General features: G+C 49.6%; 1 protein-coding gene across 5 annotated transcripts in view; it reads right to left on the bottom strand.

Moving 5' to 3' along the window:
- LOC129393337 (lysine-specific demethylase 6B-like) overlaps window positions 1-21,408 on the bottom strand; it is a 42,355-nt gene extending 20,947 nt beyond the window's left edge. For 2 of the 5 annotated variants that reach the window (XM_063608048.1, XM_055093966.2), the window contains exon 1: window positions 14,031-21,408. The gene's annotated coding sequence lies outside the window, so the exon portion shown is untranslated. Of the gene's footprint in view, window positions 1-37; window positions 250-14,030 lie in introns of all 5 variants that reach the window. The other 3 variants (XR_008620135.2, XR_010113309.1, XR_010113310.1) reach the window with 3 other exon arrangements.
- Window positions 21,409-23,308: the final 1,900 nt, after the last annotated feature.

Raw genomic sequence — 23,308 nt, forward strand, 5'->3', positions numbered from 1 at the left:
TCATAGGGTGCTGGACCAAGAGAGGGCATATCCAAACCTGATGTGCTCATCCATCGGAGATGCTGGGTCTGGAGAGGGTGTAGTGACTGGGTGGACTTTGGCAGGTCAACAGAGGGGTGGATGGCGGAACAGACGATACCATGTGTTCACCACACTGTTTCTTCCTCCTAGGCAAATGGAAAGACTGCATTTCCCAGTCACCTCTATGGTTAGTGTGGTTGCATGAGGGTCATGTGACTGAGTTCTGACCTGTGGGATATGGGAGGAAGCAACGTAAGCTACTTCCCAATCACCCTTCCCTTTCCAAGGTGACCTTACAGGACACACGTTCCCAAAGTCAGCTCAAAGATGAAGAGTCACTTGACCACCATATGCAAGTGAAACATAACCCCGAGACCTCAGGGGGTATTTGTTAACTGCAACGTAGCCTACTTTCAAAGCATGGTTCCTGGACCAGCTGCATCACCCGGGAATGCGGTAGAAATGCAGATTCTCAGGCCCTGCCCAGGCCTCCCAAATTAAGGATGCTGGGGTGGAGCCTAGCAATCTGCATCTAAAAAGCTCTCCAGGGCAATCTGAAGGCTGTTCCTGGCCAGGCACAGTGGCTCATGTCTGTAATCCCAGCACTTTGGGATTACTCAAGAGGACCTTCTTGCCGTGCCCTCACACGGCAGAAAATGAAGGGGCACACGGGGGGATCAAGGCGGGCAGATCACTTGAAGTCGGGAGTTCGAGACAAGCCTGGCCAACATGATGAAACCCCATCTCTACTAAAAATACAAAAATTAGCCAGGTGTGGTGGTGCATGCCTATAGTCCTAGCTACTCAGGAGGCCGAGGCAGGAGAATTGCTTGAACCCAGGAGGTGGAGGTTGCAGTGAGCCGAGATCGTACCACTACGCTTCCGCCTGGGCGACAGAGCCAGATTCCGTCTCAAAATAAATAAATAAATAAATAAAGGCTGTTCCAACTATATAGGAGTTCAGGATACTGGCAAGGGTGTGATTAAAGTGAAGGACCAGGTGTTCCCAGCTGTGCAGGCAAAGAAGTGCAGTGAGGAAAGCATGTAGTACGGCTGTGTAGAGCACTCCCAGCAAAGCAGGTGGGCAAAGCAAACACACAGGGCCTGGAGGTGTGGAAGGGGTGCAAGGTTTGGACTTTAAATCTCAGAGAGGAAGCAACCCAAAATTAAAGAGACCCCAGGGATGGTGATGGGCACAGTGGGGCAGATGAAGTTCGCTGGACAGGGGAGGTCAGGGGCCTAGGGGCCGTGGTGTGGGGTTGCTTGTCCCAGCTGGGATGGACACAGGAATTGGGCTGGAGAAGATGTACATGAGGTGGTCTTGTCCAGACCCTGCACATCCAGCTCCAAGCATGTAGGTAAATTCCACCGGAACCAACTCCCATGCCAACGTCAGACTCGAACAATTCCAAGGATGCTGAGTAACAGTCAGGGTTCTCCAGAGAAACCGAGCCAGTAAGATGTGTACATACACACAGACAGAGATTATTGTAAGGACTTGGCTCACACAATTACAGAGGCTGAGCAGTCCCAAGATCTGTAGTTGGGAACCTTGGAGACCCAGGAGGGCTGATGGTGTAAGCTCCAGTCTGAAAGGCAGCAGGCTCAAGACCCAAGAAGAGCCAATGTTTCAGTTTGAGTCTGAAGGCAGGAAAAAACCAATGTCCCAGCGCACCCAGGTAAGAGGACTTCCCTCCTACTTGTCATGCGCCTCTGTGTGAAGAGACCACCAAATAGGTTTTGTGTGAGCAATAAAGCTTTTTAATCACCTGGGTGCAGGCAGACTGGGTCCGAAAAAGGAGTCAGCAAACGGAGATAGGGGTGGGGCAGTTTTATAGGATTTGGGTAGGTAGTGGAAAATTACAGTTAAAGGGGGTTTTTCTTTTGTGGGCAGGGGCGGGGGGATTACAAAGTGCTCGGTGGGGAGCTTCTGATACTCATTGACCAGGAGAAGGAATTTCACAAGGTCAATTGATTAGTTAGGGTGGGGCAGGAAGAAATCACCATGGTGGAATGTCATCAGTTAAGGCAGCAACTGTGTATTTTCACTTCTTTTGTGGTTCTTCAGTTGCTTCAGGCCATCTGGATGTATACGTGCAGGCTTGGGCTCAGAGCCCTGACACCACTCAGCCGTTTTGTTCTATGCAGGCCTTCAGTGGGTGGGATGAGGCCCTCTAGAAAATAAAAGGTTTCCGCTTTCGAAGTTCCCCTTCTTGTTAAAGAATGAATCATAAGTGTTAGAAATAACAGTTTCTTTTAAAGACTAACTTTCTTCAAGCCTCCTTGCTTTGTGCTAATAACTCTTTGTTAAGCTCTATCCTATGTAACTGTTGGACATGCTCACCAACATATTCCAGCTCACAGCCTATGCCCCTTCCTTATTTGGTGATGTTATTGCCTCCTGAGACTTTTCATAAGCAACTTCTTTGTTCTTCCCTGCACTTACCTATTTAGGAAAGTTTCAAGTTATTAGCAAATCGGGTATCACTTTAAGATTGTGAGGTCCCACTCCAGCCAATGGATGCAGGACATAGCAGTAAGGACAACCCAAATGTGTAAGGGATAAATACATCTGCTTTTCCTTTGTTCAGGTGTGCTCTCACCATTGTTCCATCTGCGATTGAGCACCATTTCTGCAAAAAGTAAAGATGGCCTTGCTGAGAGATCTTTTGTCTCTGTGCTGACTTTTCTTCACGGCACTGATTATCTTTTTCTAACAATTTTGGTATTTCTAACAATTTTGGTGGCAATTGTATGGGGATATACTTTCCTCCAGGGGCGTCTCTAGTCCTCTCTCATGAGGGGGCACTCCGCTGCCTCTTGCAGTGGCCTCAGGGGTAAGGGACCGAGACCCATCCGGTGTGACCAATAAACCTGGACTCTCAGCAATGTGGAAAGAAACTGGCCAACAACCTGGGGTAAAGGATCCTCACATACCGAGGTGATGACTCTGTGCACAGACCAACGAAGGAGAAGCCACAGGAGCCGGTAAAGTACTTCTTGGTGGTCAGATTCTGGAGGGCTGAATGTGTGTGTGCACGTGAATGATCACAGACAACCCTGCTTGCGGTGTTGTGGGGATGGTGACAAATCCTACTGCTGGACGGAGTGTTTGGGTCTTCTCTGTGCTTCCATAGCAACCTCAGATGGCTTAGGGCAGATCCTGCCATGGGATTTATACTGGCACGCCAACTCTAAGAGGGGCCTAGTTCTCCCTTGGGGGAGTGGCCAGAGAGGACAACACAAGTGGGAAGTGTGCAAGGGACCTTCAGAGGGGGAAAGGGAGGAAACAGGTCAACCTTTCACGGCAGGCAAGGCAAGACACCCCGTGGTTTGAGGGGGGCCTTCTGCAAATTTCAGGGAGTTGAACCTCATAAAAACCTCCGGTAGTAAGAAAAATATTCAGAGTTCTCCTTTCCCTTCTTCTCAGGGGAAGAAAGAGGCTAAGCTCCACTCCGCTTGTCCCTTCCCTAGGGGAAGGGGAAGGAGAAGGGAGAATAGCAGCATAAGCGACTGGCAGAGGCAGGGAAAGACCGGCAGAAAGGAAAGAGAAACTGGGAGAGGAAGTCAGAGAGAGAGAGAGAGACAAAGAGGGAGTCAAAGAGAGAGAAAGAGACAGAGAGTCAGAGAGAGAGAAAGAGAGAGACAGAGACAAAGAGGGAGTCAGAGAGAGAAAAAGAGAGACAGAGAGTAAGAGAGAGAGAGTCAGAGAGAGAGAAAGAGAAGTGGTAAAGAGAAAACAGTGTACCCTATTCCTTTAAAAGCCAGGGTAAATTTAAAACCTATAATTGATCATTGAAGGTCTTCTCCGTGACCCTAGAACACACCGATACTGCCTGTAAAGAAGCAAGACGAGTCACACCAGTGAGTGCAAGACCCTAGAGCTATTAACCAGTTAGTCCAAACTACCCACCCTGTTGTTACAGTAATAGATGTAAAAGATGCCTTCTGGGCTTGTCCATTTGCAGAGGACAGCCAGGACCTATATGCCTTTGAGTGGGAAGACCCTCACTCTGGTGGAAAATGGTAATACCAATAGATGGTCTTACCCCAAGGGTTTACGGAGTCTCCAAATTTATTTAGTCAAATATTCAAATAAGTCATTTAATTAGCAAAGGTAAACAGAAAATTGAGCTTGAATGGATTGAAGGCATCACATTCTTGCCTCTGCTGGAGACTAAATAAGAGCTTAGAAAATTTGGGGATTAGTTGGATGGATACCGTCGTCTATGGGTAGACTCATGCCCTAAAAACAAAACCCTTACACAAAAAGCTCACACGAGACAGACCAAACCCCCTCATGTGGCAATTACCAGAAATCCAACAGGTGGGAAGGTTAAAACATCTATTAGTAACTGCCCCTGTCCTAGCTTTACTCTCCTTAAGCGGCCATTCCACCTTGTTGTTGGTGTAAACAACGGCGTAGCCCAAAAACACTGAGGCCACTGACAACCCATAGCCTTTCTAATCAAAAATCCTTAACCCAGTAACCCGCGGATGGTCCAAATGCATTCAATCTGTAGCAGCAACTTCTTTGCTGACAGAAGAAAGTAGAAAAATAACTTTGAGAAGAAACCTCATTGTGAGCACACCTCACCAGGTCAGAACTATCCTAAGTCAAAAAAAGAAAAGCAAAAAGGTAGCTTACTAACTCAAAAAATTTAAAATATGAAGCTATTCTGTCAGAAAAAGATGATTTAACATTAACCACTGATAATTCCCTTAACCCAGCAGGTTTGCTAACAGGGGATCTAACTCTTAATGAATTACCATACAAAGGTCCAACCAGACCTAGAAGGAACTCCCTTCAAGACAGGACAATAGATGGTTCCTCCCGGGTGAATGAGGGAAAAAGCCACAATGGGTATTCATTAAGTAATGGGGAAATAGGAATAGAGTTAGGAAAATTGTCCAGGAGTTGGGGAGTTGTTTGCACTGAGCCAAGCCTTAAGATACTGACAGAATCAGGAAGGAGTCATTGTGAAAAGTGAAGTAGAGGTTCCTCCTCAAAGACTTTCTTCCCCGTCTAATCAGGAATAAATACTAACTTCTCTTAGTAGCAAAATGTATTCAAAGACCAGCGCTAACATTCTTAAATATCTGCTAGACGTAATAAAGAAATCAATGTACTTTATGTCCTCAGCTCCCACAATTTAGTCTAAATATTTGCCCTGGCATGCTTATACTGGTGCAGGCAAGCATTAGGTCCTATCCTGTTCCTCTTCCTTGTTTGTGTCTCACATGTCCGTGTGAAAAGACCACCAAACAGGCTTTGTGTGAGCAACAAGGCTGTGTATTTCACCTGGGTGCAGGCGGGCTGAGTCCGAAAAGAGAGTCAGCAAAGGGTGGTGGATTATCCTTAGTTCCTACAGGTTTTGGGATAGGCGGTGGAGTTAGGAGCAATGTTTTGCCAGCAGGGGGTGGATCTCACAGAATACATTCTCAAGGGTGGGGAGAATTACAAAGAACCTTCTTAAGGGTTGGGGAGATTACAGAGTACATTGATCAGTTAGGGTGGGGCAGAAACAGATCACAATGGTGGAATGTCATCAGTTAAGGCTATTTTCACTTCTTTTGTGGATCTTCGGTTGCTTCGGGCCATCTGGATGTATACGTGCCAGTCACAGGGGATATGATGGTTTAGCTTGGGCCCAGAGGCCTGACAATTTGAAGGTGTTTTTACCTTTCTCAGCATTCCACGAGTTACTTCTTCCTTTGTTCTCCTCTGCCTTTGCCTCTTTTAAAAAGTTCTAAGTTGCTAGCCAGTCGGGACAAATGCAGAATGTCAGGCCTCTGAGCCCAAGCTAAGCCATCGCATCCCCTGTGACTTGCTCGTATAGGCCCAGATGGCCTGAAGTAACTGAAGAATCATAAAAGAAGTGAATATGCCCTGCCCCACCTTAACTGATGACATTCCACCACAAAAGAAGTGTAAATGGCCGGTCCTTGCCTTAAGTGGTGACATTACCTTGTGAAATCCCTTCTCCTGGCTCATCCTGGCTCAAAAGGCTCCCCCACTGAGCACCTTGCGACCCCCCACTCTGCTCGCCAGAGAACAACTCCACTTTGACTGTAATTTTCCTTTATCTACCCAAATCCTATAAAACGGCCCCACCCTTATCTCCCTTCGCTGACTGTCTTTTCGGACTCAGCCCGCCTGCACCCAGGTGAAATAAACAGCCGCGTTGCTCACACAAAGCCTGTTTGGTGGTCTCTTCACACGGACGCGCGTGAAACAGAATGTGAGGTCCCGTTCCAGCCAATGGAAACCAGACACAGCTGTAGGGTGGATGCGTCAGGTTATAAATGACCCTGTCTCCTTTGCTCAGTGTACTCTCATGGCAGAACCACTGGCGAGTGTACCCTTTCTACAGAAAGTATAAAAGTGACCTTGCGTAGGAAATTAAATTTACGTTCAAGTGCCATTTCTTTATGGCACTGGGGAGCAAGCATTTCAAACATCATTTGTACCAATTCTAAGTTAAATTTGGACTAAACGAGGTCTTATTAATAGCAAAGGATACTTGAAATCCCAAAATTACAAGGTTTTCAACAAAAGTAACGTTTGCTAAAAGTTAACAGTATAACACGTATTATCCTAACTTCTAATGTTGTGACCTTAGGCTGTCTAGTCCACAGACATAAAGGAAGTTCGCTTTGGAAAAGAATGGTTATCATCTTTGAGAGAAAAAAAAATTGTTTCGAAGGTTTAAGCAAGTTTTGAAATGTTCATTGTAAAGGAAACATATTGGCTAAAGTTAAAGGGGTATCTTCCAGTTTTTCTGTGAACTGGACATTAAAATAAAAGCACAGTGGGTTTTTCTTAAAGCACTAACCTGCTCTTTAACAAAAATTATAAAAGGTTAAAAATTATAAAAGGTTAAAAAAGAGTCTGGAAATCTCACCTTGTGGTCAGACCTTAAAATTGGATACATATGTCTAAAAGGTTTTATTAAAATGAAGTTTAACATGAATAACACACTAATATAAAGGTGAAATTTAGCTGATCTGGTATAAAATCATACAGGAAACACTGTCAAATATAAAATGGTGTTTGGCTTTCTTTGGTCTAAAAACTAATACAAATAGGTACTAAAGGAAATTTCTCAGCAAGAAGGCACTAAGGACTATAAAATCCACTGCTGATGTCCCCACATTTAAAACAAAAGATCAATTTTTAGAAATGATATACTTGGTTTATCCCCCACCCTTAAAACAAAAGGTCTTCTAGCACAGGCCCTGCCCTGAGAGTTTCCAGTACCTCAGCACCAGCCTGGGGATCCCGTTCTCATCAAAGGGTGGAAAGAAGGGAAACTGGAGCCAGCCTGGGAAGGACCCTACCTTGTGCTGCTGACCACCGAGACTGCTATTCGTACAATGGAAAGGGGGTGGACCGTCCCACCAGAGTCAAGCAAGCACCATTATCATCGGAATCATGGGCCATTGTTTCTGGATCAAGCCCTACCAAATTAAAGCTAAGGAAAGCTGAGTCTATCTCTTTCCTTTCCTTTCCTAACCCAGTGCCTATATCCATGACTATTCCTACCACTAGCAACTCTAACCCCACTTTAGAGAGTTTCTGTGGTTTGGGAGCAGAGGTCACTGGAAGGGATCCTACAGGCTTCAAGGTGCACTTTGTTCTCCCTCCTCCACCTCCTACGACTGCCCGTTTCCCAAACCTACAACATCAAACTATGCCTCGCCTCATGCCAAATGACAGAAGCAAGTTCTTAGAAGTAGAAATAGGAGACCCAAGGCAAACCCTAGCCATTGAAAGAGGGTATAAAGACATAAATGCCGGTTAAAACGGATTAAATATCCCGTTCGCGCTTTAAGCAAAAGCGACCATTAAGCTTGTGCGCACGGTAGGCCAGAGGCTCAGGATGCCCCCTTTCCACTGGGACGGTCCTCAAATCAAGCGGACATGGAGTGCGTGGTAGCTCTTTTCGAAGATTCCACCACCTGGAAAAACGAATTGTGCCAAGCTCTTTCTCTGCTATTTCCTGAAGTTCAGTGCCCTGCGGGTCAGCCCCCGAGGGCCATCCAGCCTTCATCTTCCAAAACCAACTCGTGTCTCCAACAACGAGGGGAAAAAACTTGGCATTCCTTGGAGACTTAACAGGTTGCAGTGAAGTCAGGCACCTCCAAAAGCTGACCCATCGGTCTGCCCTTATTCATCCCTGAGCGGATGTATGGTGGTATTATGGAGGACCTTTACTGGACACTGCCAAATAATGAGAGCAGTACTGATGCTGTAGTTCAGTTGGCTATCCCTTTTACTCTGGCATTTCATCAACCAGAAAAAGAAAAAAAAAATGTAGCCTCAATTCTTACCTCTTTAACAACGCTAATAAGTACACTCTTTCTTCTTAGGTGTTATGTCGTACCACACATCCGGGAGTTCATCAAAACAACTAAGCCAAGACATGTTAAGAAAGTTTGAAGAGGAAAACTATACAGTAAAAGAGGAGGGAATTGTAGGAAGTAAAAAGTTTCTGCTTCAAAGTTCCCCTTCTTGTTAAAGAATAAATCATAAGTCTTAGAAATAATAGATTCTTTTAAAGACTAATTTTCTTCAAGCCTCCTTGCTTTGTGCTAATAGCTCTTTGTTAAGCCCTATCCTATGTAACTGTTGGACATACTCACAGACACATTCCAGCTCACAGCCTACGCCCCTTCCTTAATTGGAAATGTTATTGCTTCCTGAAACCTTTTGTAAGCAACTTCTTTGTTCTTCCTTGCACTTACCTATTTAGGAAAGTTTCAAATCGGGTATCAGTTTAAGATTGTGAGGTCCCACTCCAGCCAATGGATGCAGGACACAGCAGTAAGGACAACCCAAATGCGTAAGGGATAAATACGTCTGCTTTTCCTTTGTTCAGGTGTGCTCTCACCATTGTTCCATCTGCAATTGAGCACCCTTTCTGCAGAAAGTAAAGATGGCCTTGCTGAGAGATCTTTTGTCTCTGTGCTGACTCCTCTTCGCAGCACCGATTATCTATTTCTAACAATTTTGGTATTTCTAACAGGCCCACGCACACTGTGTGGGCCAAGCTGCTTCACTCAGTCCACTGATCAAATGCTCATCTCATCCTCACAGACACACCCAGGATACTGCTTGACCAAATATCTGGACAACCCATGGCCCAGTCAAGTTGACAGACCAAATGAACTGTCACAGACAGCTTCTGTCCTTGGAACGGGGTGGGATTCCACGGACTCTCTCCCTTCACAGTGGAGATGCTCAGTCAGCAAGCTGCCAGAAGTTCAGAGCTGGGGAAGATATAAAGAGGACTGGGCATGGAAGCTGCAGGAACTAGTCAGGAACTGGGAGTACCTAGGAGTCAGCTCCTGAGTGTGCAGGATCATGGTGAAATAGAAAGTTAGAGAAGGAAGAGTGTGTCAATATCAGAGCACTGTCTTATAGCACAGGACTTAACCCTCTCCTAAGGTTCCTGGGAGACAGTGCCAAATCATCACTTGAGTGGTGCTTAGAAGCTTCGGGGCAAAAGAGCCAACCCTAAGTATATTTGTCTACTGGGGCTGCCATCACAAAGCACCGCAGACAGGGTGGCTTATACAACAGACTCATTGTCTCACAATCCTGGCGGCTGGAGTCCAAGATCAAGGTTTTGCAAGGCTAGCTCCTCCTGAGGCCTCTCTTGGCTTGTAGATGACCGGGGCCTTCTCTCTGTGTCCTCACAGGGTCTTCCCTCAGTGCGTGTCCGTGTCCTCACCTCCTCTTGTAAGACTCCAGTCCTATGAGATTAGGACCCACTGTCATGAACTCATTTACTGTTAATTACCTTTGTTTTATGTTTTTTGTTTTTTTGAGACAGGGTCAGTCTCTGTCACCCAGGCTGGAGTGCAGTGGTGCAATCATAGCTCACTGCAGCCTCAAACTCCTGGGCTCAAGGAATCCTCCCACCTCAGTCTCCCAAGTAGCTGGGACTACAGATGCATACCACTGTGCCTGGGTGTATTAGTCTGTTATTGCGCGGCTATAAAGAAATACCTGAGAGTGGGTAACTTATAAAGAAAGGAGGTTTAATTGGCTCACGGTTCATAGCTGCTTCTGGGGAGGCCTCAGGAAAGTTTCAGTCATGGTGGAAGGTGAAGGGGAAGCAGACATGTCGTACACGGCCAGACAGTTCCTCCTACACTGGCTGACACTCTCTCCTGCCACCTTGTGAAGAAGGTGCCTGCTTCCTTTTCGGCCATGACTGTAAGTTTCCTGAGGCCTCCCCAGCCATGTGGGACTGTGAGTCAATTAAACCTCCTTTGTTTATAAATTGCCCAGTCTCCGGTAGTATCTTTATAACAGTGTGAGAATGAGCTAATACACACAGGAAGCAGCAATGCCATCAAAGAGCCAGGGGCCTTGACTGGCAGAACTAGCGAGACCATCACCAAAACATGGCATTCCTTGGGCAAGGCAGGTGCGCAGCCAGCAAGGTATTGCTTAATCTACATGATCAAAAGACATCAGGATGGTTGTTCAGGAGGCTGAGAACAGCCGTCCTATTATGGCTGAGTTGTGTCCCCTCAAAATTTATACACTGAAGTCTTAACCCCCCAGGACCTCAGTATGTAAGTATTTGGAGAAAGGGCCTTTAAAGATGTAGTTAAATTAAAATGAAGACATTAGGGTGGGCCCTAATCCAATCTGACTGGAGTCCTTGTAAGAAGAGGAGATGAGGACACATGCAGAGGCATGACCACATGAGGACACAGGGAGAAGGTGGCCATCTGCAAATCAAGGAGTGAGGCCTGGGGAGGAACCAGCACTACCAACACCTTGATCTCGGACTTCCAGTCTCCAGAACCATGAGATGACGAAAGTCTGTTGTTTAAGCTGCCCAGTCTGTGATACTGTTTTGCAACCCTAATAGATGAATACATACCCCAATGAAAAAGCATGATCTCTTGCCCAGTTTCTGCACCTGAGACAGTTTTCAAAACCAAACCCCACTGATTGAAGGAGGGATTAGGTCCCAGGAGGACGGACCCTGCAGTACCATAGCAGGTGGATGTGGTGATGGCTCCCCCAGTCCTTCCCCACCCCACCACTAAAGGTGTATTTCAGTAACTGTGCACTAGGAAAAGGGCAATGCCCAGGGCTGGGGGACTCCGGGACCAAGTTGACACTGAGAGCTGGAGTCAAGGTACCATCATGGGCCCACTAGAGTAGGGCGTATGGAGGCCAGCAAAGTGCAATCCTGGTCCACCTCTAGCTCACACTGAGTCATCCCTTTGCATCCCCAGAATGCTGCATATTCCCCCAGACCCTAAAAGTACACTCAGACAATCTTGGTAGTTGGCAGAATCCTCACGTAGGCTCATTGTCCTGTAGGGTAAAAACTATCATAGTGTTACCAAGTAGAAACCTCTGAAACTGCCCACCACCTTAGCCAAGGCAATACACCAAAAAGAAAATCTCATTGGTGGGGAATGGCAGAGATGTGGGCCCCTTTGGAAGACTTGAAGGTTGCAGGTGAGGCGATTCCCATCATCTCCCCCATTTCCCAGAGAATGCTAACAGACTACTGTCAACTTGTGATGGGAAATTTTATGCGTCCACTTCATTGGGCCATGGTGCCCAGATGTTTGGTTAAACATTATTCTGGGTGTGTCTGCAAGGTGTTTCTGGATATGCTTAGCATTTGAATCTGTGGACTGAGAAAAGCAGGTCACTCTCTCTGGTGAAGGTGGGCCTCATCCAATCAGTTGAAGGTCTGACTAAAACAAAAAGATTAAGCAAGAGAAAATTCACTCTCCCTGCCTGTCTTAGTCTGTTTATGTTGCTATAAAGGAATATTGGAGCCTGGGTAATTGATAAAGAAAAGAGGTTTATTTGGCTCATGGTTCTGCAGGCTGTACAAGAAACATGACATCTGCATCTGCTGCTGGTGAGGGCCTCAGGCTGCTTCCACTCCTGACAGAAGATGAAGGGGAGCCAGTGTGTGCAGAGGTCACATGGTGAGAGAAACAAGTGAACAGGGGACTGCCAGGTTGTTTTCAACAACCAGCTGTCAGGGGAACTCAGAGTGAGAACTCACTCACTACCATGAGGATGGCACCAAGCCATCCATGAGGGATCTGCCCTCACAACCCAAACACCCCCATTAGACACCACCTCCAGCACTGAGGACCAAATTTCAACATGATTGATATCCCAGCTCAAAGAGCCGCTTATCTTTGAGCTGTGATATCAGTGTTCTGCCTTCACACTCAGATTGGAACTTACACCATCAGCTCTCCTGGGTCTCCAGCTTGCAGATGGGGATACTTTCCAACCTCCATAATCACAGGAGCCAATTCCCCCTAATAAGCCCCTGTGTATATGTACAGCTAATCCCAAGCTCCACTGAGCAGTAGCCCAATGATTGTTGCTGTGCCAGCTGTGCTATATTTGCTGTAGCAGAGGGATGTGGAATGGGGTACATGTTAAGCAGCCATTAGTGGGTGGATTTGTTCTATGCCATCCCTATTTAAAAAGATCCCTGGACACCTTTTGGGGGACATCATCATTCTGCCCACCACCGCGGGACAGGAGGCACATGAATGAACCCACAGGTGTGGCCATGAGAGATGAAGAGCTTGGTATCACGTGTTCATTCCCAACAGAGAGCATCCACCAGGGAGCCACTAAGCAACCAGTTAGACAGAATGGCCGCAGTCCTTGACTTCAGCCAGCCTCTGTCCCCGGCCACCTGAGTGCTGGCCCCCTGGGTGTATGCATGGAGTAGCTTTGGTGGTAGAAAGGGATGCTGACCATGGAATCAGCAGCACAGCTCCACCCACCAAGGCTGGTCTAGCCACTGTTGGCACAAATGCCCAACCTGTCTGCAACATGGGCTGCTGAGAAGCCCCCACTAGGCACTATCCATAGAGAAAGTTGACAAGGCAACAGAAGCATCCATCCCATTGGGGGCAGCAATTCAACTCCACTAGAATTGACACATAACCCAGCCGGCCCCCAGGCCTTATTAAGTGTTGATCCACCAAACAGGGCATGCATAGCAGTGCCTTGGACCAAGGGACCCACTCTACAACACAGGGAGGAGGCTCAGCCATGGCACATGGCACATGGCACATGGCCATGGCATCTGCTGGTCCTATCACAGCCCACACCACTCAGACGCAGCCAGCACCACAGAGCAGGGGAGCAGCCTTTTCAGAGCTCCATGAAGGCCCCAGCGTGGGGGTGATACTGTTCAAGGATGGGGTGTCACATTGTGGAACTCAGTAGTCACTCCAACTCAACAGCCACCATGGGGGGCTACGTCCCCAACAGGCCTGGGAACCAAGGGGCAGAAGCAGCAGCGGCCCCTGTACCACCACTGCCAGTGACCTGCTGTGGGTTTTATGCATGCTGTTCCCTCCACTCTAGGATGCCAGTCCGGGGTCGTGGCTTCCACAGGGGACAACACCACCAGTGGACAGATAGGAGACCCACTGAACTTTAGGCTACAGCTGATGCCTTGTCACTTTGGATTATTTGTCCCTGGAGACCAACAGTCATGACAACGAGCCCCCAAACCGGGAGGGAGGTGGGCCGTGGCCATCAGGAAGCAGTAGAACTGCTACTCCATGAGGGGACAGGAAAGAATACATTTGGTGCCTGGTGATCCAAGTGGTGGGACTTGGGGGACTCGGTGTTCCCTCAACTGCTTTATTCATGAGTGGACAAGTACAACAGCCATGGCCTGAGCAGGGATGGTGACCAGGGCCCCAGACCCCTCACTGAGGAGGGTCCCAGTCGGCCCACTGGGTAGGCCACAGAGACCAGAAGAGGTGCCCACTGACAGGGAAGGAACCAAACATGAGTCAGGGAAGAACAAGGGTCATGACAGCCGTGGCCAAGACTGGCTATGGGGCACAGGCTGTAGTTGGCTGTTTCTCTAAACTTGTAAACCCAGGTATTAGTCAGCGTTCTCCACAGAATCAGAACCCCAGGATATATACATACAGACATATGAGAGGATTTATGAGGGGAATCGGCTCACATGATTATGCAGGCTGAGAAGTCTCACGACAGGCTGTCTGCAAGCTGGAGACCTAGAGAAGCTGGTGCGGGGCTCATTCCAAGTCCAAAGGCCTCAGAACCAGGGGAGCGGATTGTGTAACTCTGAGTCCGAGGCCAAAGGCCTGAAAACTGGTGGTAGTGGAGTGGCTACTGGTGTGAGTCCCAGAGCGCAATGGCTGGAGAACCCGGAGTTCCGATGTCCACAGTCAGGAGAAGATGGGTTTCCTAGCACTGGAGAGAAAGAGAATTCGTCATTCCCTGCCTTTTTTCTCTCTCTAGGCCCTCAACCTATTGGATGGTGCCCACCCACATCAAGTGAGGGTAGATCTTCCTTATTCAGTCCATGGATTCAAATAACAATCTCTTTCAAATCTACCCTCACAGATACCCAGAAATAATGCTTTGCAAGATGTGATGGTTAATTTTGGGTGTCAACTTGACTAGATTAAGTGATACCCAGGTATCTGGAAAAGCATTATTTCTGGGTGTGTCTGTAATATAGGTTGGATGTCACCCTCTACCCCCTATCCAAATCTCATGTTGAATTGTAATCCTTCATGCTGGAGGTGGGGCCTGGTGGGAGGTGATTGGATCACGAGGTGGATCCTTCATAGCTTGATGATGTCCTCATGGCAGTCATAAGATCAGGTTGTTTGAAAGTGTGTGGCACCTCCCCCACCTCTCTCTTGCTCCTGCTTTTGCCGTGTGATGTGCCTATTCCCCCTTTGCCTTCCACCATGATTGGAAGTTTCCTGAGGCGTCCCCAGAAGCAGATGCTTCTATGCTTCCTGTACAGCCTGCAGAACTGTGAGCCAATTAAACCTCTTTTCTTATAAATTATCCAGTCTCTGCTCAGGTCTTTCTTTTCTTTTCTTTTCTTTCTTTTCTTTTCTTTCTTTTCTTTCTCTTCTCTTTCTCTTTCTTTCTTTCTTTTTCTTTCTTTCTGTCTTTCTTTCTTTCAGACAGATTTCCCTCAGTCTCCTACAGTGCAGTGGCACAATCTCAGCTCACTGCAACCTCCACATCCCAGGTTCAAGCCATTTTTGTGCCTCAGCCTCTCGAGTAGCTGGGATTACAGGCATGAACCACTGCGCCCAGCTAATTTTGTATTTTTGGTAGACACAGGGTTTCTCCATGTTGGCCAGATTTGTCTCAAACTCCTGACCTCAGGTGATCCACCTGCCTTGGCCCCTCAAAGTGCCAGGATTATAGCCACCATGCCTGGCCCCAGGTATTTTTTTACAGGAGTGCAAGAATGGCCTAATACAGAAACTTGGTACCAGGGAGAAAGACATTTCTATAAAGATATCTGAAAATGTGGAAGCAACTTTGCAACTGGGTTACAGGCAGAAGTTGGAAGATCTTGAAAGGCTCACAAGAAGAGAGGAAGATGAAGGAAAGTTTGGAACCTCTTAGAGACTGGTTAAATGGCTGTGACCAAAATGCTAATAGTGATATGGACAGTGAAGGACAGGCTGATGAGGTCTCAGATGGAAATGAGAAACTTATTTGGAACTACAGCAAAAGTCACATGGGTTATGCCTTAGCAAAGAGCTTGGCTGCATTCTGTTCATGCCTTAGGGATCTGTGGAAGTTTGAGCTTGAGAATGATGACTCAAGGTATCTGGCAGAAGATATTTCTAGGCAGCAAAGCATTCAAGATGTGGCCTGGCTGCTTCTAACAACCTACACACACATGCGGGAGCAAAGAAATGACCTAAAGTTGGAATTTACATTTAAAAGGAAAGCAGAGTGTAAACATTTAAAAAAATTTGCAGCCTGGCCATGTGGTAGAGAAAGAAACAGCTTTTTCAGGAAATAAATTCAAGCACACTCTGGAGCTACCACTTACTAGAGAAATTTGCACAACTGAAACAGAGCCAAGTGCTAATATCCAAATACAATGGGGAAAAGGCCTCAAAGGCATTTCAGAGACTTCCAAAGAAGCCCCTCCCATCACGAGCTCAGAGGCCTAGGAGGAAAGAATGGTTTCATGGACCAAACCCAGGGCCCGGTGCCCTGCACAGCCTTGGGACACTGTTCCCCACATCTCGGCCACTCTGGGTTCAGCCTCAGCTAAAACGGGTCCAGGTACAACTTGGGCTGCCATTACAGCTCCAGAGAGTGCAAGCCATAAGCCTTGGCAGCTTCCGTGTAGTGTTAAACCTGCAGCCACACAGAATGTAAAAGTGAAGGAGGCTTAGGAGCCTCCACCTAGATTTCAGAGGATGTATGGAAAAGCCTGGGTGCCCAGGAGGAAGCCTGCCACAGGGGCAGTTACCTCACAGAGAACCTCTACTAAGGCAGTGCAGGGGGGGAATGTGGGGCTGGAGGCCCCACACAGAGTCTCCAGTGGGGCACTTCCTAGTGGACCCATGGGAAGGGGGCCACTGTCCTCCAGGCCCCAGGATGGTAGATCCACTGGGAGCTTGCACTCTGCACATAGAAAAGCAGCAGGCACTCAACAACCTGTGACAGCAGCCACAAGAGCTGCACCCTGCAGAGATACAGGGGCAGAGCGGCCCAAGGCCTGGTGGGGCACAGCCCTTGCACCAGTGTGCCCTGGAAATGGGACATGGAGTCAAAGGAGACTACCTTAGAGCTTTAAGATTTAATGACTGCCCTGCTGGGTTTTGGACTTGTATGCAGCCTGTAGTCCCTTTCTTTTGGCCAATTTCTCCCTTTTGGAACATGAATGTTTACCCAATGCCCATATCCCCAGTGTATCTCAGAAGTAAATAACTTTTTTTATTTTACAGGCTTGTAGATGGAAGGGACTTGCCTTGACTCAGTTGAGACATTGAACTTTTGAGTTAATGCTGAAATGAGTGAAGACTTTGGAGGACTATTAGGAAGGTATGATTGTATTTGGCAACAGGAGAAGGATATGAGATTTGGAGGCCCAGGGGCTAAATGATATAGTTTGGATGTCCTTTCCAAACTTCATGTTGAATTGTAATCTCCAATGTTGGAAGTGGAGCCTTGGTGGGAGGTGATTGGATCAAGGGGCAGATCCCACATGGCTTGGTGATGTCCTTGAGGTGGTGAGTCACAAGATCTGGCCGTTTAAAAGTGTGTGGCACCTCCCCCCACCTCTCTCTTGCTCATGCTTTTGCCATGTGACATGCCTGCTCCCCCTTTGCCTTTTGCCATGATTGGAAGCTTCCTGAGGCCTCCCCAGAAGCAGATGCTGCTGTGCTTCCTACACAGCCTGCAGAAACATGAGCCAATTACATCTCTTTTCTTATAAATTACCCAGTTGCAGGTCTTTCCTAATAGCAGTGCAATGACAGCCTAATACAGTCTGTGAAGGTGTTCTCAGAAGACATCGGCACTTGAATCAGTGGACTGAGTGTCTTAGTCCATTTGTGCTGCTATAAGAAAATGCCTGAAACTGGGTACTTTATAGAGAAGATAAACTTATTTTCTCACAGTTCTGGAGGCCGGGAAGTTCAAGATCAAGGTGCCAGCAAGTATATTGTCTGGTGAAACCCCATCTCTACTAAAAATACCAAAAAATTAGCCGGGCATGGTGGCAGGTGTCTGTAGTCCCAGCTACTCGGGAGGCTGAGGCAGGAGAATGGCATGAACCCGGGAGGCAGAGCTTGCAGTGAGCCGAGATCGCGCAACTCACTCCAGCCTGGGCGACAGAGCAAGACTCCGTCTCAAAAATAAAAAATAATAATAAAAAAATAATCCCTGGGAAATCACAGCAATGCAAGTTTCCCTAGGAAACTACAGCAAGGCCGAGACCCTTAAGCACTGAGGCCTTGGGTCACCTGGCCAGGTACAGAACCACTACCGGCTGAGGTGCTTGCTGAGGGCAAAGGGACTACAGAATGGGCAGTGGTTATAAACACCAAGTACTTCTGTAGCTTGGCCAGTAGCAGAAATGAGGATTGTAACTTTCACGAGTGTTTCCTCTCCATTTTGTTAAGAAAGCATTTGTACATATGTGTACATATGTTAAGCAAATATCTGTTTTCTTTCCTCTCTTACTCCTTTATCATGTAACATAAGATCTACTGATTTTGTCTCAGTATCAAGGTATCGTGAATTTTACGTGACAGTATTGAGGCCGTGCGATATCGGGAGAGTCGACATCACTCTCTCACAGCCTTTGTCCCCAAGAGCACTTGCCACTTTACCCTTGACCTGCATGTCTCTATCTGGCAGTGTCTCTTGGGGAACCGAACCTCAGACAGTTTGCAAGCAACAAATTCCAAAGGTCGTGCCTGGGCCTGGAGCTCTGCTGACATGGAAGCCATGCCCACCTGGGACCTGAGGGTGTTTCTTGTCTCACAGGCCTGATATTGAGTGGTGTGCATCTGCACACCCACGTGGTTGTTAAAACACAGAACGGCTTCCATGCTGGTTGAACAACCCCTACCTTGAGCCTCCAGGTGTCCCCCAGAGGTCACCCCGGTTCCTTCCCCCAGGGTCCAAGCAGGGCACGACAGACAGCTTCTGGAACATCACTCACTGCCGTGGCCAGCCCCATTCTGATGGGTCTGCATCAATCGGGGCTGCTTGTTAAGCATGACTAAAGTCTCCTGCAGTCGTCTGCTAGGACTGCCACAGCAAAGCGCCACAGTCTGGCAGCCTTCACAGAGACATTTATCTCCCCAGCCCTGGGGGCCTCAAGTCCAAGTTCAAGTTGTTGTTGGGGCTGGTTCCTTCGGGGGCTACGAGGTGGCCTCTGCCCAGTCCCTCCAGCCTCTGCCCAGTCCCTCCAGCCTCTGGGGCTCCCAGGCAGCCTCGTGTTTCTTGGCTCGTGGAGCATCACTCTAATCTCTGCCTTCACCTTCACATGGCGTCCTTCCTGTGTGTGCGTCTGCATCCAACTTCCCCTGTTCCTAAGGTCACTGGTCAGATCTGAGCAGGATACTAATGGCCATATCTTAGTTACATCTGCAGTGACCCTATTTCCAAATAAGGTCACATATGAGGCACTGAAGGTCGGGACTGCAATATGCTTGTTCTCCTATCATGGAATCAGACCAGCAGGTGCATCACATTCCGCCAGAGGGAGAGTGGGCAGACGCCCAAAGGGCTGGATGTATACAGCTCCAGGAAGAACCGCAGTTGCAGCTGCTTGGACAGGCGTGGGCACTCACAGCCTCCCATGACAGCCCTGGCTGGGGGCTCCATCCACAGCCCCTGGTGGGGTGGGGCAAGGCCCTTCCTTCTGACCCACAGGACCTTGGACCCCTGGGGCACTGCAGAGGGACTCAGGGTCAGACCAGCAGCCTTTGACATGGCCAAGAGTGAAAGTGATGGGGACCCACGAGCCATCAGAGCTCTGTCTCCAGAGCCTGCACAGGGAGTGTTGGGACAAGGAGCAAAGGAATCGGGAGCACATCAAGGCAGGCACCAGATTTGGAAGAACGCCCCGGGGGAGGTGCTCCCAGGCGAGTGGGACAGAGGGCAGTCTCCTCCTGGGCTTCCCTGGGTCCCAGCCCGGCCCGGCTGGGCATCCCACTGTCTTTGGTGTGGTGTGCTCCCTGCCTGCGGCCCTGTGATGGGAGTCCTGCCTCTCTAAACAGTGAGGCCCTCACAGAACCCGTCAGCACGTCCAAAGCACCTGGAGGAGAAAAGATTTGTTTCCTCATTCGTCGCTAGGTTCATGGTTGAGGCTCTCACAGCAAAAGACAGATTAACAAGAGAAAAGCAGACACATTTATTCAATATAAGTTTCATCTCATATAGGAGCCTTCGGAAATGAGGACCCAGCACTTCGGGAGGCCGAGGTGGACAGACCATTTGAAGTCAGGAGTTCCGAGACCAGCCTGGCCAACATGGTGAAACCCCATCTCTACTAAAAATACAAAATTAGCCGGGCATGGTGGCATGTGCCTGCAGTCCCAGCTACCAGGGTGGCTGAGGCAGGAGACTTGCTTGAACCCGGGAGGTGGAGGTTGCAGTGAGCCGAGATCACGCCATTACACTTCAGCCAGGGTGACAGAGTGAAACTCCGTCTCAAAAAAAAAAAAAAAAAAAAGGAAAAAGAAATGAGGACCCAAGGGAAGAGGGAAACCCGTGTATTTTTATGTGGAGTCTGATGGAGAGTCATGCAGAAGTGTGATTGGATTGGACAAAGTGGGTGTACTCGTCCGTTCTTGCACTGTATAAAGAATACTTGAGACTGCGTAATTCATAAAGAAAGGAGGTTTAATTGGCTTACAGTTCCCCAGGCTATACAGAAAGCATGGTGCTGGCATCCACATGGCTTCTGGGGGCGGGCTCAGGAAACTTACAATCATGGCAGAAGGCAAAGGAGGAGCTGGCACTTCACGTGGCCGGAGCAGGAGGAAGCCCAGAGGAAGAGAGGGGAGGTGCCATATGCCTTTAAACAAGCAGGTCTCCTGAGAACTCACTATCACGAGAACAGCACTGGGGGGAAATCCACCCCCATGAGCCAATCACCTCCCAGCAGGCGCCACCTCCAGCATTGGGGATTACAATTCAACATGAGATTTAGGCAGGTACACAGATCCAAACCGTATCAGGGTGTGGCCTAATGGTGATACACTGGGGAGACTTGGCCTGTGGTCTTAGTCCATCGTGTGCTGTTAGAACAGAAAACCACAGACTGGCTAACTTATTGGCCCCTGGTCCTAGAGGCTGGGAGGTCCGAGATCGACAGGCCACCTCTGGCAAGGGACTTTGTGCTGCCTTATCCCACGACAGAAGGGCAAAGAGAGGGAGAGAGACAGCCAGAGAGAAGGGGACCAAACTCCTCCTTCTGTCAGAGCCCGCTCCCATGACAATGATGTTAGTCCATCATGATTACAGAGATGGGGGACACATTCAGACCACAGCAGCCCCCTCAACCCACACACACTGCACATTGAGGGGAGGGCCGGGGGACTGGAAGGAAACATCAGAGTCTGGAGAAGACCACCAGGGTCACCAGGGCTATGCTCTCACCCGGCACCCAGCACCGAGGGGCTCATGGGAAACAAGACGGGTCTCTCGGTGCACGAGTGCTGGGCACACACAGTCCACCGTGCATCCTGGGCTGATGATCTGGACCCTGGTCCTGTGCAGCCCTGGGGTGGGGCTCCAGGCTGAGATCAGCCACGTCTGGGGGAGGAGACAGTGTTCCCAGTCTCGCCTTGCCCCACGGACTCTGACAGGGGTTGAAGAAGCAAGGAGGCTCCAAGGACTGGGGAGGGGGAGTCTGGCCGACGATCTAGGAGCATCAAGGCGCCTGCTCCCTCTCGGCGTGGCCCGGTCCCGTAGGTGGTCAGTTATGCAATGCCACTGCCTTCCTACCTCACAAGGAGGGTGGGTGGACTCAGAGGCCAGGCCCAGGCTTCCTTCTTGGCTCAGGCAAGGAACATAGGGGGCTTTGAGCTTTGCTTATTCATTTAACAAATGAACCCCTAGTCTGTGCCAGGCCTCCATTTAAATGGTTCCTGGGATACAGCAGGGTCCAGAATGGGCCCAGACCCTGCCCCCATAGCTGACCTTCTGGAGAGCCTGAGGAGTGAGGGGTGCCCTCCAGGCACGGCAGACTGGGCAGGCTCTGCATTCGGGGGCTCCAGCTGCTTTCCCACCACCCACCCACTCCACCCGAGCCCTTCTGGGTCAGCTGGGCTCCTGGCTCTGCCCGCCTGGGGTGCAAGACGCCAAGTTCCTTCCTGGACAGTGAGAGAACCATGCCAAAAAGAAATGAAAGGAAGGCAGACGGCGAGATGAGGGAGAGGGTGGGCACCCAGCCAGGGACCGCAGAGACGAGGAGGAGGCACAGAGACCCACTGTCCCCAGCCACTGCCAGTGAGGCTGGCCCAGGGCCAGGGGCTCGGCGTCCCTGGCATGCATGTGGCTCCCAGTGCCCCCACGTCCAACAGGAGTGGGGCGGCCCCCTCTTCTGCCACATCCTTGTCCCACCTCCCATTCCATTCACTGGTCTCATTTTTAAGTTTTTCTCTCCCACTTATTCAGGATTGATTTGGAGAGCAGAGCGATGGCTGCAGGTGGCTCTTCATTTTCCTTCACCTAAGAAGCAAACCATCATCCACCCAAAGCTTGTCTCTCCAGCCTGCCCCCTACATGAGCACAACCTCCCTCCTCTTCCACGGTGGTGCTGTTCCCAGTGGAGGCCCAGGCTTGGCCATCCGTTCATTCTTGGAGTCCTCAAGAGATTGTCAGCTCTGCAGTGGGGAGCAGCCGCTGTCAAAGACCCTGGAACTTCCTCCCTGCTGCGTCCACCAACCCCCACTGCCCGCTGGGCACTCCCAACCTGAAACAAGCTTGCTCGCTGCAAAAGCCTCACCTCTGACCCAACTTCCCACTCCCAGGATACCCAACCTGGCCTTCCCTCTGGATACCCCTGTGGGTTCCCCTCTGTTGATGGGTTCCCCTCTCCAGCTGTGGCTTCCCTCTGCTGATGGGGTCCCCTCTCCAGCTGTGGCTTCCCTCTGCTGATGGGGTCCCCTCTCCAGCTGGGGCTCCCTCCACTGATGGGGTCCCCTCTCCAGCTGGGTCTCCCTCCACTGATGTGGTCCCCTCTTCAGCTGGAATCCCTCCACTGATGGGGTCCCCTCTTCAGCTGGGCTCCCTCCACTGATGGGGTCCCCTCTTCAGCTGGGGCTCCTCTCCACTGACAGGGTCTCCTTTCCATCTGGGGCTCCCTTGGCTGATGAAGCCCCTTCTCCAGGTGAGGCTGCTCTCTGCTGACAGGGTCCCCTCTCCAGCTAGGTCTCCTCTCTGCTGACAGGGTCTCCTCTCCAGGTGGGTCTCCTCTCTGCTGATGAGGTCCCCTCTCCAGGTGGGGCTCCCCTCTGCTGACAGGGTCCCCTCTCCTGGTGGGGCTCCCCTCTGCTGACAGGGTCCCCTCTCCGGGGGGGCTCCCCTCTGCTGACGGGGTCCTCTGATGGGGTCCCTACTCCAGGGGGGCTCCCCTCCATAGATGAGCTCCCCTTCCTGGGTTGGGTGACCCCTCCGCCCTATCTGTGTCTGCAGGTTGGGGCTAGGCAGGGCTGGCCAGCATCTGACAACCTCCCCTTTCTGTTCTTGGGCACTGCCCACTTATTCAGGTCTCAGCCAGGCAGCCCCTCCAATGGGAATCTTCAGAGTCCCCTTCAGCAACACAGCTTCCCCTCTGTGGCCCAGCTCATGCTGAAGTAACCAAGGCAATGTCATTAACGGCTGGTATCAGCTTGTACGGGGAACCAGTGGCCCCAGAAGCCTCTGGGGAGGCCCAGGCTGTGAGGATCGGGGGTCCAGAAGAGCCTCTAGAGCGGGAGAAAG

Source organism: Pan paniscus, chromosome 9 (assembly GCF_029289425.2).
Source record: "Pan paniscus chromosome 9, NHGRI_mPanPan1-v2.0_pri, whole genome shotgun sequence".
NCBI lineage: Eukaryota > Metazoa > Chordata > Mammalia > Primates > Hominidae > Pan > Pan paniscus.